Source organism: Ochotona princeps, chromosome 27, assembly GCF_030435755.1.
Source record: "Ochotona princeps isolate mOchPri1 chromosome 27, mOchPri1.hap1, whole genome shotgun sequence".
Taxonomy (NCBI): Eukaryota; Metazoa; Chordata; class Mammalia; order Lagomorpha; family Ochotonidae; genus Ochotona; species Ochotona princeps.
In genome coordinates this window covers 20,302,162-20,314,837 of record NC_080858.1, presented here as the reverse complement: position 1 = coordinate 20,314,837, position 12,676 = coordinate 20,302,162, and the positions used below count along the sequence as shown (strand labels likewise).

Sequence of the window (12,676 nt, the reverse complement as noted above, 5' to 3'; positions counted from 1 at the left end):
CTCTCTCTGCCTTTCACATAAATAAAAATAAATTTAAGTTGAAGACAAAGAAAGAACTGGCAGGTGAGAAGATGGGAATAAGCCCGAGATGACAAGAAGATCTTTTTCCTTGGAATCTTGGACTAGTGACATCACTTCATTAATCCTGCTTCCTGAATGAACACATCTCTAGTGACAGCTAGGAAGGGTCTTTAAAATACTGTGTTCTGTTTCAATGTGTAGCATATGTGGACCACATGATAGCTATGGAGACTTTTACTGGATTTATAATGAAAAGCTGAAGTGAACAAGTGAAAGGAAAAAGATAAGTTGAATACTGCTCCTGACCATGGGGGGGTGGGGGTTGGTGCTTGAATACCAGCTGACCACCAGGGATGACAGGCAGCAGTCTGCACAAAAATGGGCCTGCTGGGGAAGTGTGCCCTGCACCGACCCCGCCCTGGCTCTGTGACCATCAGGGTCTTTGCTGTCTCGGTTGGAGGCATTTAGGCGCCCAGTTTAGGTCACGGATGTGTCTAATGTCTGCAGTTGGCGACAGCCGCGGTGGGAGGGGGCAGGACGGTGAGCACAGAGGTGGGGGTAGAGAGGAAAGGAGTGCGGGTGGGAGCGGGGGGAGCAGGTTACAGCTGAACCGTTGGTTTATTTCAAGCTTGTAAGACCTCCAAACAGCTCTTTCCTATAAGTCCCCCCTCCTGACTCGAGGGTGGAGACAGTCAACCCGGACCAGATGTTTCCTCTCTTTCACTATCGATGGATGGTGTGGGGACACGGAGGGGAAGGAAATGAAGGCCAAGAGAGATTCTTTTAGTTGGGAACTCATCCCTTGGCTACCTGGGCCCGGCTGCCTTGGAGCGCCTGCTTTCTGGAAGTCCTTGGCAGCATCCGATGGCCAGAGTTGTCGAGCCAAACCAAGGCCAGCAGTGCAGAGCAGCTCCACTTCCTGGGGGTGTGGGGGAGTGGTGGGGGTCTTAGGGAGGGACCTGGAGTTGGTGGTGGGGTTGGAAGCTTCTGGCCGAGTCGGTGATGGACAATTAACTCAGGAAACATGGTATAAGTATAGTTCACTGTTGTCATCTGTACAGCTTGGAGAAGCAGCCAAAAAGGAAGGCGTAACAGCGTCAGAAGGCTTGAGCAGCTCTAACCTTTGCCACCAGGATTTCAGGATGGGGGGAGGGGGTTTGGAGCTCATTTTTCTGACCTGTAAAATGGGGAGAATAACAGGAGGCGGGGACACCCAAACGTTCACGAGAAAATGAAATTAAAAGATAATGCTGGATGAGCATTCAGCACGGCATCCCATATCAAGTGCCTGGGTTGGAGCCCAGCTCTGCTTCCAGTTCCAGCTTCCTGCTGGCACCCTGGGAGGTAGATGGCTCAAGGACTTGGGTCCTTGTCTCCCATGTAGGAGACTTGGATGGCGTTTCTAGCTTCTGGCTTCACCCTGGCCCAGCCCCAGCTGTTGTAGGCATATGGGGGAGATTTCTGTGTCAACATCCACCTGTCTTTTTTCTGCCTTTCAAGTACCTAAAAAATGTACAGATAGCACACATTTCCCACACATCCTTTGAAGCCCCCGGCACGTGTCTAATGACTTCCCTCCCTTACTGGAAGACCTTCATGATTCATAATTGTCCTGACTGTGCTTTCCCAATGTGCAGGGTCAGCAAACGTGAGCTCTCCCTGGGGCGTCAACAGCGCAGGGGAGGTTGGTTGCTAGTGGGGAAAGTACCGAAGGGCCCCTCCACCTGCAGCAGCCACAGAGGGACCTCAGCTGTGGCAACAGGTGCACTGAGTCCCAGTTCTGTCTGAGATTCTTGCTGGTGCTCCGTAAGCAGTTCTTGGCTGGAGAGGGTTGAGAGAAACAGTCTGAAACCTCTCAGGGGGATCTAGCATGGCCTCCAAGGTTGACTTTCCTTCCCTGGGAGATGTCATGGTGAGCTAGATGTACATTTTTTTTCTTGGTAGTTGTCCCAAGTCGTTGCATCACTTGGAAAGCCCAGTGGGCTGGGTGACAGCTCTGCCACACTGCTGGGGAGAAACGTGTTGCTCAGACGGGAGCCTGTGCCTCAGCAGGAACACTTCCCACAGCCATGTGTCGCATTTGGGAAACCCCTCAGCAATGTCATTTTCATCACCGCAGTAAGCCCTGGGTGGAGGCGGCTGCTGCTGTCAACCCCGCTTACCGACAAACACGGGGAGGTTGACAGCTAATAAGAGCCGGACATCAAGTCACTCACAACAGACGTGGACCACTAAGAAAGGACCCAATGGGACAATGATGAGCTTCTCTTCCAAGGGGGAAACCTCAGGGAAGCCTTCAGCTCGGCTGGGTGGGTTCACCTGCCACCCACAGCTGATGCCTCCTCCCCCAGGCAGAAGGTACAAGAAGGAGGAGGAGCTGAGGGAAAGGCACGGGGAGTGGGAATGTGTGTGTGTGTGTGTGTGTGAGAGAGAGAGAGAGAGGGAGAGAGAGAGGGAGAGAGAGAGAGAGAGAGAGAAGAGGAGATCAAGTCTGGCGGGGAGGGAGGCAGTGTGACTTTTGTATGAATCAGGCTCTTTCTTTTCTTTCTTGCTTTTTTCAGCAAACCACAGACCAGCTACACATTCTTTGGCAGTTTCCTGAGAATGAACTTGAGATTGTTGAGGAGAGAGGAGGGGGAAAAGAGAAGAGGAGGGGAAGGAAAGAAGCAAGACAGAAAGTAACCACTTACGCCTGTGCGAGCACTACACACACACACACACACACACACACACACACCCTCCACACATGACTCTTGGCAATAAGGAAGTGAGACCAGATCTTTTTCATGAATGGGCTTAGCTCAGCCTTCCCGAGCTTCCGCTCTGCCATTCAAACTTCACCTTCTGACCATCGCAGGCATCTGGCTGCCAGCCCAGGGCCTGGGAGGACTTTGAGCTCATCCCCCCTCCTGACCACAGGCAACTGTGTGCTCCCAAGAATCTTCTCTCACTGGACTGCTGGCAGACAGCAGACTGATGGGGGGCGGGCAGCGGCAGGCAGGAGGGTGGCAGGCAGGCAGGGGGATGGTATACTCAGACGACATCACAGAGGAACAGAGGACCTCTCTGGGTGACACTGAGGCCCACTGGGGCAAGCAGTGGTTACTGTTGGGGAGTGGGTGCTTCCTAGAGTTTTCCAAGGGACCCATGGGGTCTGGCAGGGGGCCAGCATTTCGTTGTGCATGAACAGGCAACAGAGGCAAGTTCTATCTCTGCAGTTTGGAGGTGTGTCAAGGCAGGGGTAAGACCAACTACGGGACTGAAGCAGAGCATTCTGGCTCCCTGTGCACCCCCCCACACCCACCCCCCGCAATGGGGTCTTCCCTCCTGTAGCCCCTAAGGAGCTGCATGCTGAAGGCTTGGCTTCCCAGGGGAATTCAAAAGGCTCATGAGAAGGCACCAACCCCTCCAGCTCCCTGCTAATGATCTGCAGGGGCAGCGGCAGATGATCCCAGTGCTTGGGCCCTCGTCCCCACCCAGGATGGAGCTAAGGTGCCTGGCTTCAGCCCGGCCACCCGCTGGCCACTGTTGATGCCCGAGAAACCTTTTTCCTTTCTCTTTCTCCTTCCCTCCCCTCTGTAACTGTACCTTTCTAATGCATGAACAAATCTTAAAAATGAAAGAAAGAATTGGAGTTATGGTTCAGCAAGGAGCAGAAGGCCGTGCGATGTCCAACAGGAGAGCAAAGAAGGGCAGTAGAGAAGGAGAAAGGTGTGGGGAAGCCAGCGACCCCAAGCGGTGGGGGTGGGGAAGACTTCCTTCCTCCTTTTGCTTCCTCTTGTCCTACTGCCCCTGCTGGGGGAAGTTTAAGGGGCCAGTGGAGAAAGGGACACCACTTCCTGTCTACCTCCTGCCACCCTCTGATGAATTCCTGGGGATCACCAAATACCCTCATCTTGGGGATGCTTGGACTCAGAGCTGAAGAGCTGGATCAGATGACCCTCAGCAAGCTTCCCCAATTTCTGGTCCCCTGGGCTAAGCGGAGATCCATGGCTGGGGAGCAGCCATCCACTTCCCACAGCTGTTCAGCTGCTGGGTCCAGCTCTGGGCAGTGGAGCTGGACTCGGAAATACCAGCGGGCTTTGTTTGGGCCGGTTACTCAAGAGGAAGGAATGACATTCATTCCATTGGGCTTTCTAGGAACTCGCTTGCAGCTGAAGTGGTCCCTGTCCCTAGGTCCCCTCTGCCCACGGGGGACGGACAGGCTGCCGGCAGAGACCTGGTGCTGGGAGGTGGGTGGGTGGAGCCCAGCAGCCATCCTGGCGCTTCTCCTTTAGGTTGGATGGGCTCCAGTTTCTTCCCTTGTCATATCTGGGGGTAGTTTCTCCTTACACCACTTCCCCGGCCTCTCTCAGAGCCTGGGAGAGAGCCGAATCCTTGTAGAATGGCTGCACTGGAGGAATAGGGGTTAGGACAGCCATAGGCAAGGGGCTGGAGGCTGGGGAGAAGATGCCCATGGGCCTGGGGGGTCTTCAAAGTGGAGATTGCTGTGGCCGTGACACTCATGCAACCCTGCACACAGGGACAGTCCCGGTGCCCTTTATGCAGAGAAGGACAGAAGAAAAGTCAGAAAAGGTCGCTAAGTCTGCAGATGGCCTGGCCAACAGTCAAGTTGCACCCGTGGCAAAACAGACACCTAGTTGTCAGACCCTATTTTTTTTTTTTTTTTTGTGGGTCTCTTACTAGCTCCACATTGAGGAGAGCAAGGAACTAAGAGTCCCTGAGGGTAGAAGCCATGCCTGAGTATTTTTATTCTTCCTCTTTCTCTTGGATGCTAGAAACTCATTTCCATTAGCAGCAGTTGGGTATGCGCTGAGATGCAGCGTATGGATGACCCAGAGGCCCCAGCAGTGGAAGTTGCCTCCCACCATTACCATCACTCCAGGCACCTCTGGGGAGCGTTCCCTCTGCTCCGATACCTGTTCAGGGCTGCAGCCCTGCTCCTCCCCAGCTCTGGGATCCTCTGCCATTGGCTTCTCAACTGCTCTCATTTCAAATAAAAATAAATAATAATCACATATATCTATATCTATATCTATATCTATATCTATATCTATATCTATATCTATATCTATATCTATATCTATATCTATATCTATATCTATATCTATATCTATATCTATATAAAGCTTGATTCTTTACCTGCCATCAGCTAACTGGGAGTGGTCCCAGTCTCTTAGGTTCCAGGGTCTTCAACAGTCAAGCGAGGAGCTGGGTGTCAGTCACTTCTGTGGCTCCTTCCAGGCTGTGCAGGCTGGCAAGCGGCTGAAGAAAGGGTCTTGGGTTGCCAAGCCAAGAGATTCTCCAGCACCTGCGATGGTGCCTACAGCACATACTCACAGGGCAACACGGACAGGCTGTGGTTTTCCAACTATTTTTTTTTTAGATTTATTTATTTTTATTGGAAAGATAGATTTACAGAAAGAAGGAGAGACAAAGAGAAAGCTCTTCCATCTGCTGGTTCACTCTCCAAATGGCCACAATAGCTAAAATCGAGCCAATCTGAAGCCAGGAGCCAGGACCTTTTTCCAGGTCTCCCAAGCAGGTGAAGCCTCCTAAGGCTTTGAGCCATCCTCTGCTGCTTTCCCAAGCCATAAGCAGGGAGCTGGATGGGAAGTGGAGTAACCAGGACAGGAACTGACACCCATAGGGATGTTGGCATTTGGAGGTGGAGGATTCGCCAGTTGAGCCATCACACCGGGTCGTGACTCCAATTCTTAAAGAAGGCTTCTAGACTGAGCCACGCTGACCAGGGGCCTTGAGAGATGGGTCATGTGCTGGTATTCAAGTGTCACACAAGGACCAGATTCACTCCCTCTGGCTTCAGCTGTCTCACTCTCTGGCAGCCCCTCTCATGTCTGCTCCAGCAGCTGTGCTGATGGCAGAAGGGCCTGGGTCTCTGCTCCCCACCAGCTGCCGAAGGGGCAATCCGGCCAGCTTCCTCTGCATGGCAGCTGTTCACAGCATCCCAGGAACAGTGGTTGAAGCCAACAGCAAGAATGTGTCAAGACCCATCTTCCTTCATGCCACAAATTATTCTGGGTTAAAGTTTGCCTATAGGTATTCTTTGGAATATAAGGCACCATCACAAAATAACTGCAAGGGTGTCCTTCACCTTCACACTATGGGTTGGCCCTTATTATTTTTATGAATAATAATAGTAACCAGAGCTCTTGGAATGATGAGATGAAAGTGATGAAGTTATCCAAATGCTACCAGTCCTTCTGAGAAGAGCTTGGATTGCCTTTCCTCCAGGAATTCTTTAAGGATCCTTCAGCCCATATTCGTCTCTGTCATTCACACATGCCTCCACATTCCGCAAGTACCTTTTCAGTACAATGGCTTCTAGGTGCTCAAGGGACCATGACAGATGACAGCAGCAAGGTCCCCATCCATGGGGACTTTATACTCAGAGGGGGTAGACACAGACCACGGACAGCTTACAACAATTGTTATTTATTTATTTATTATTTGAAAGGCTGATTTATAGAGAAAGAAGGAAAGATGGAGATCTTCCATCTTATTGGTTCATTCTCTAAATGGCCACAACGACTGTAGCTGTGCTGATCTGAAGCCAGGAGTCAAGAGCTTCTTCCGGGTCTCCCACATGGGTGCAAGGCCTCAGGGAACCAGGCCACCCTCTGCACAAGCAGGGAGCTGGATGGGAAGTGGAGCAGCTGTGACACGGACTGGCATCCATCGGGGATATCAATGCTTGAAGATGGAGGACTGGTCAATAGCTGGCTCCTTTCAAATAGTTTTTAAAATTAAAATCTTTACTTGCTATTACTGTTCCCCTTCAAGGCCTCCCCATCCTTCTTTCTCTCTTCCTCTCTCCGCCTTCCCTCCCCTTCCTCTGCCTTCCCTCCCCTTCCTCTGCCCCCTTTGGTAACTTAATCTCTGCTCATTCCTGGGCTCTGAGGCCTCCAGGCAGCCTTGTCCACTCACAGAATGGCTTTACAGTCTGAAGCAGCTTCACATGCTGGGGGGCCTTTCAGATGGCAGGTTTTGGTCTGGCTCCTTGGTGGGCTCTCCTGCCCTGTGTCGCCCTACAACCTGGGCTCTTGCACCGAGGCCACCTCTCCAGTGCTGTGAGCTGCTCCAGCTCACACTGGGTGGGTTGCTAAGCTCTTCTAAGTCTTGGTTTCCTGGGCTGCTGAGAGCAGGTTGTTGTGCAAGCGCCACACGTGCTGCTGAGCCGGGGCAGGGGGAGGGGATGGCTCAGAGTGTGTGTGTATGTGTGTGTGTGTGTGGCCATGGGCATCATCAGTCTGATTTCAGGTGGCTATGACACAAGCACCACAGCTGCATCCTCCGCAACATCGGGTCTCACCTCGGGCCTTGTCCAGCCAGGTGGCAGCCAGGTGGCAGCCAGGGCAGCTTTTGGGGACGGTACCTAGTGCAGTGAGAGTCTTCCCCGTTTCCCGTGGGATAGCATGAGGTGAGCCGTAGTCTCTTTGAAGGACTCCTTGTCTGTGTCCCTGTCTTCTTGCCCAAGCCGACCCACCAGCGTCAGTGTAGCGTGCCAAGGAATTACCCGGAGTCTTTGAAAGGACCATGGAGATTGTGCACTGTGCTCTGATTTCATCCTGCATGGACATTTGGGAGGTGCCGCATACCTGGGCCCTGGGCTCGGCCAAGGTGGAAGAACCCTTGTGCATTCTTCAGCGAAACTAAGAGAGCCTCGTTCTCCATAATGGGATGGGCAAATTGCTCTGTCTCAGTTGACCATTTCCTTCCTTAAGGGGAGAGGGGGAAAAAAGGAAGGCCAAGATGCAGGTGTCCCATGTTTCTCATTATTCCATTCTACTCGGGGCTTGGTGTGGTGGTCTATCAAGCTAATCTACTTGCTAGTGCCAGCATCCCATATGGGCTGCTGCACTTCCCATCCAGCTCTCTGCTTGTGGCCTGGGAAATCAGCAGAGGATGGCTCAAGTCCTTGGGACTCTGCACCCTTTTAGGAGACAGGGAAGAAGCTCCTGGCTCCAAGATTCGATCAGCTCAGCTCTGGTGTTGCGGCCATTTGGGGAAGCGAACCAGCAGATGGAAGATCTTTCTCTCCGTCTTACTTTCTCTATAAAATCTACGTTTCAAACAAAAATAAATGAAATCTTTAAAAAAGTTCTACCATGTGAACACCACAGTTTTGTGGGTTTTTTTTCCCTTTAGAACCCACTGGCTTCTGGCTGTACTGTTCACATGAGTGAATGTACTAAATTAGTTCCTGCTAAAGCCTTAACGACTAACCCCAGTTTCCCATCCTGCCTGCCATCTGGCCTCCCTCACCCCAAAGACTGAATGATTATATAAGAATTTATAGATAAAAATGATAGAGTCTATGAGGACGTTAATTTTGACCAAGTGGTGATCTCCCCCAGAGCTCTTCGGTCCACCTATGCACTTAAGCATCAAGCCAACTGACCCTACAAATAGATGTGGGGCAAAGAGCCGGCCCAGCGAACGGTCAGTTAATATGAAGACCGCCATCTACTGGCAGATGGTTCTATCGCCCTATTAGAATGCTCGCTAAGTTACGGCCGCTGCACCGAGCTTTCTGATTGGATTGCCGGAGTGATGACAGCCCAACTCCCCCACCATTCCCTCACTCCAGTCCTCCTTCTTGATTGTTCCTTTGAGTTCTTGCCGTATACATTGCAGGGAGTTGTTCATCTGGAAGAGAATCCTGGAGGAAGGAACTGTTATGAACCATTAACACTCTAGTATAAATTAGCCCATAGGATGTCCACTAGTCCAGAAACTGAGTGGAACTTCCAAGAAGACAAAATCCCTCCCTCGTCTTCCTTCTTTTTTTTTTTTTTTTTCTCCTATCGTTAACTGTGGAGGTCCGGCTCTGAGCCCAATCTCAGTTGTAGAAAGGAAAGGATTGAAAAATGTTTCATCTCCCCTGAGACAGCTGTAGCCGTTTCTATATGGTTTCCAGGCCCTGGGATCACTCACTCTGTTAAATTTCATCCGTTGCCTTCAGATGTAGTGTATAGAGAGGTAGTACCGTGATAATTATTTTAAAAGATTTATTTATTTTCTTGAGAGTCAGAATTTCAGAGAGTGATGGTGAATGAGAGAAAGGGATCTTCAATCCAGTGGTTTACTCCTTGGATGACCACAACAGTTGAGTCACGTCAAAGCCAGGAGCAGGTGGCAGGCACTCAAACATTTGGCTCATCCTCAACTGCTTTTCCCAGGCCACCAGCAGGTAGCTGCGTCAGAAGTGGAGCAGCAGGGACACAAACTGGCACCCACATGGGGTGCTGGCATTACAGGACATGGTGAGATGGCTTTACTTTTTACTTTACCACGTTGGCCCAGATCGTTATGTATTTTGCTGCTCACCTGTCGCCGCAGTGTTAGAATGCAGGCGGGCTTGTCCTGGGGACGAATGCTAACATGGATTTGAGTTGGAAAGTGTAGACTAAGTCTTTGGCGGAGGGGGATAGAAGGAACGGGTACTTGGAGGGGTTAATTGTGTCCAGGGTGACTGGCTGCAGCAATGAAGCTAAGTCGTGGGTGCTGTTCGTCCATCAGGTGTGTTCCATCTGCAGCTCTTTAAAAAATCTGACCCTAAGAAAAGGGTATGGTGATAGGAAGGATTTTGGTAATAAGTGTTTGATTGAGCAATATTTAAGTTTTAGTTTGAAACTAAAAGCTGCTTCTGAGACAATGACAGGAATAATTATTGCTCATTTGTGAGTCATGATGCAGGTGCTGGATACATCCAGAGGAAGTGAGTGACTGTACTTATTTGAATATCAGATGCTTCCCAGTTCTTTGCTTTCAACGATATCAGAGGAGGACTTAATCGAGTGGTCAGCTGATAGACGATTAAAAATAATTTTTGGTGATAGAGCACTGTTATTTTTGGCCTAGAACTTGGAAAGGGTTCAGAGAGTTAAATCATATTGCTATAATGAAACTTCAACCAAACTCATTCTAGGTGAACAAAATTTCCCAGCATCACTTTGACAGAAAAAGTATCACCAATGGCAAACAATATCGGGTGTGTGTAAGGTTGGAGGTCAGGTTCAGAACCAGAAATCCACACAGAATAAAGTTCAGCTTAACACAAGCTTTATTGGGAGCGCTCCCAGGCGAGGTTCACTGGTCCGGTACAGACAGCAGGCCAGAGAAGTCACGCCCAGGGAACGTGAGGGGTTGTTTTTATCAGGGGGCTGGGGAACAAGGGAATGTACCTTTTAGAGTGTCACAGGCTGCCTGCGACCTTGGGGGATCCCCACGCCACTGCTGCCCCAGGGGGGGCGGGGGAAGCTGCCTTCTACCGCCTGATCAGCCCCTCTTGCCAGCCTCCTCCTAGGCCGCCCCTCACCCAACCGGGCTGGGCCTTACAGTGTGACTGTCTAAACTAATGAAAAACAAAGGCATTATCTATCCATAATCAGACACGTTCTTAATAGAAATTCTTAGGATTTGCACTTGGTGCGGCAGTTTGGTCACAGCTCGGATACCCCATCTCGGATTGGAGTGCCTGGGTTCAGGTCCTGGCTTAGTTTCTGGTCTCAGTTTCTTGCTATTGTTGACTGTAGGAGGGAGCAGGTGATAGCTGAGGTAGTTGAGTCCTTGCATCCTGCACGGGAACCTGGATTGAGTTTGGGGCTCCTGGCTTTGGCCTGGCTTAGCCCCAGTTCTTGTGGGCATTTGGGAGCAGGCCAGTCGCTGGGAGATATCTCTACCTATCTTTGTCTTCCTCCCTGCCTTTCAAATAAAAACTGATAAATTAAAAAAAAATTATTGGAAAGGCAGAGAGAGAAGGAGAGACAGATTGGAAGATCTTCCATCCGCTGGTTTACTCCCATCCTAGCTGGGATATTGTTATTGATACATGCTAGTCTCTAATCAGTTTTTTTAAATTTTTTTTTTAAAATTATTATTTGAAAGACAGAGGGAGGTAGAGGGAGGAAAACAGGGAGGGAAGGAGGGAGAGAGAGAGAGAGAGAGAGAGAGAGAGAGAGAGAGAGAGAGAGAGAGAGAATGAAACTCCTGTCTGCTGATTCACTCCCCAAATGCCTGTAACAACTGGGGTTAATCTGAAGCTAGCAGTTAGGGACTCCATCCAGGTCTGCCATGTGGGGTGTATGGAGCCAAGTTCTTGAACAATCACCTGTTGTTTCCCAGGGTGCACTTTAGTAGGAAACTGGATTAGAAGAGGAGGCCAGGCAGTCTCAGGTGCTCTGGTCACTTTGATCTGGGATGCAGGAGTCACGAGCAGTGGCTGAACCCACTGCTTGATGATCCCTGGCCCCAGCTCAGGACTCCTGATGCTGCCTGTTCACAGTCACAACTACCTCCCTGTCACCACGCGCCTCTTTTTCTCCGTTCCTGTCACTGCATGAATATTACATACATGGAATCTTGCGGCATTGGTTTTTCAGTGAATATAATGCTTGGGAGAATTATCCAGTGTGTTATGTGTGTTATGTTCCTTTTTTCTTTATGGCTGAGCAATATTCTATAATATGGATGTGTCACATTCTGCTTAACAATTCGTGCCATGAAGGATCTATGAGATGTCCCTGTTGGGCTGTTCCAACTGACACTCTTCTGAACTTTGATGGAGAGGTGTATGTTGAGCGGATGTTTTACTTGTTCTGGGATGATTATCCAGGAATATGATTCCTAGGTCCTGTGCATATTTAGTATTTAAAAAGAGACGATGACCTCCTATCCCAAAGGGGTGGGAGCCTTTTCCACTCTCACCAGCAGATGAAGGAGTGATCTGATTTCCCTCCCTCTTCACAAGCACTTGGCTTGCCATTATTTTGTCACGCATTATTTTCAAGCAAACTTTCTTTTTAAATTAGTTTTAGATTTACAGGAGAGTTGCGAAGGGAGGACAGAGTTCCCCTTCACCTCTCACTCAGTTTCCCATTAGCATCTTCCTGGCATGGTTAGTGCCACATCTAAGGAGTTGACCTCAGCACGTTACTGCTCACTGAACTCCACGGTTGACTTAGATTTCGTTGGTTAGCTCCTAGTATCTTTTTTCTGTTTGAGGGTTCCACCCAGGATACAGCACGGTGCTGCCTTCAGCTGTTACATTTCCTTAGCTTTTTCTGGTCCATTAGTTTCTCAGGCTTGTCTCGTGTGTGATGCACTTGACCACCTTAAGGAGTGCTGGCTTCTTTGGGGTTTGTCGGATGTTTTCCTCCCGGGTAGCCTAGGGGAATAATCTGGGGGGAGGACTGCTGGCTCCAGGAGGTGCAGTTCCCACCGCATCAGATCAGAGGGGCATGCAATCCATACAGTGGATCCTCCTGCCGAGGGAGTGTTGGCTCCTTTCTCCTACCCATGCATTGCTCTACAGAAGCAAGCTCCCAAGAGCTGGCCAGGTTTCAAGGGGGGCAGAGTGGAGTACTAACTTCCTAAAGGGAGAGTACCTACATAAATTACTTGGAAATCTTCTTTACGGAACATTTAACCAGTTCTTTTTAATTTAATAGACTTTTTTTTGAGAGTTGTTTTAGCTCTTCAGAAAAATTGGCTGGCAGCGCACCTAGAATTCTCATATACTGCTAGTTGCTTTGATTATTAACACTTTGCATCCATGTAGTATAGTGATTACAATTCATGAATCCATCATGTTATATTATTAACTAAATTATTATTTACATTATCAGTGATG

At 49.8% G+C, this 12,676-nt stretch overlaps 1 long non-coding RNA gene across 1 annotated transcript; it reads left to right on the top strand.

The window, feature by feature from the left end:
- The first annotated feature begins 3,053 nt into the window (after positions 1 to 3,053).
- On the top strand, positions 3,054 to 5,037 carry LOC131478145 (uncharacterized). Its single transcript, XR_009244333.1, has 2 exons — positions 3,054 to 3,262; positions 4,800 to 5,037. It is a non-coding gene; the product is annotated as an uncharacterized LOC131478145 (long non-coding RNA).
- Positions 5,038 to 12,676: the final 7,639 nt, after the last annotated feature.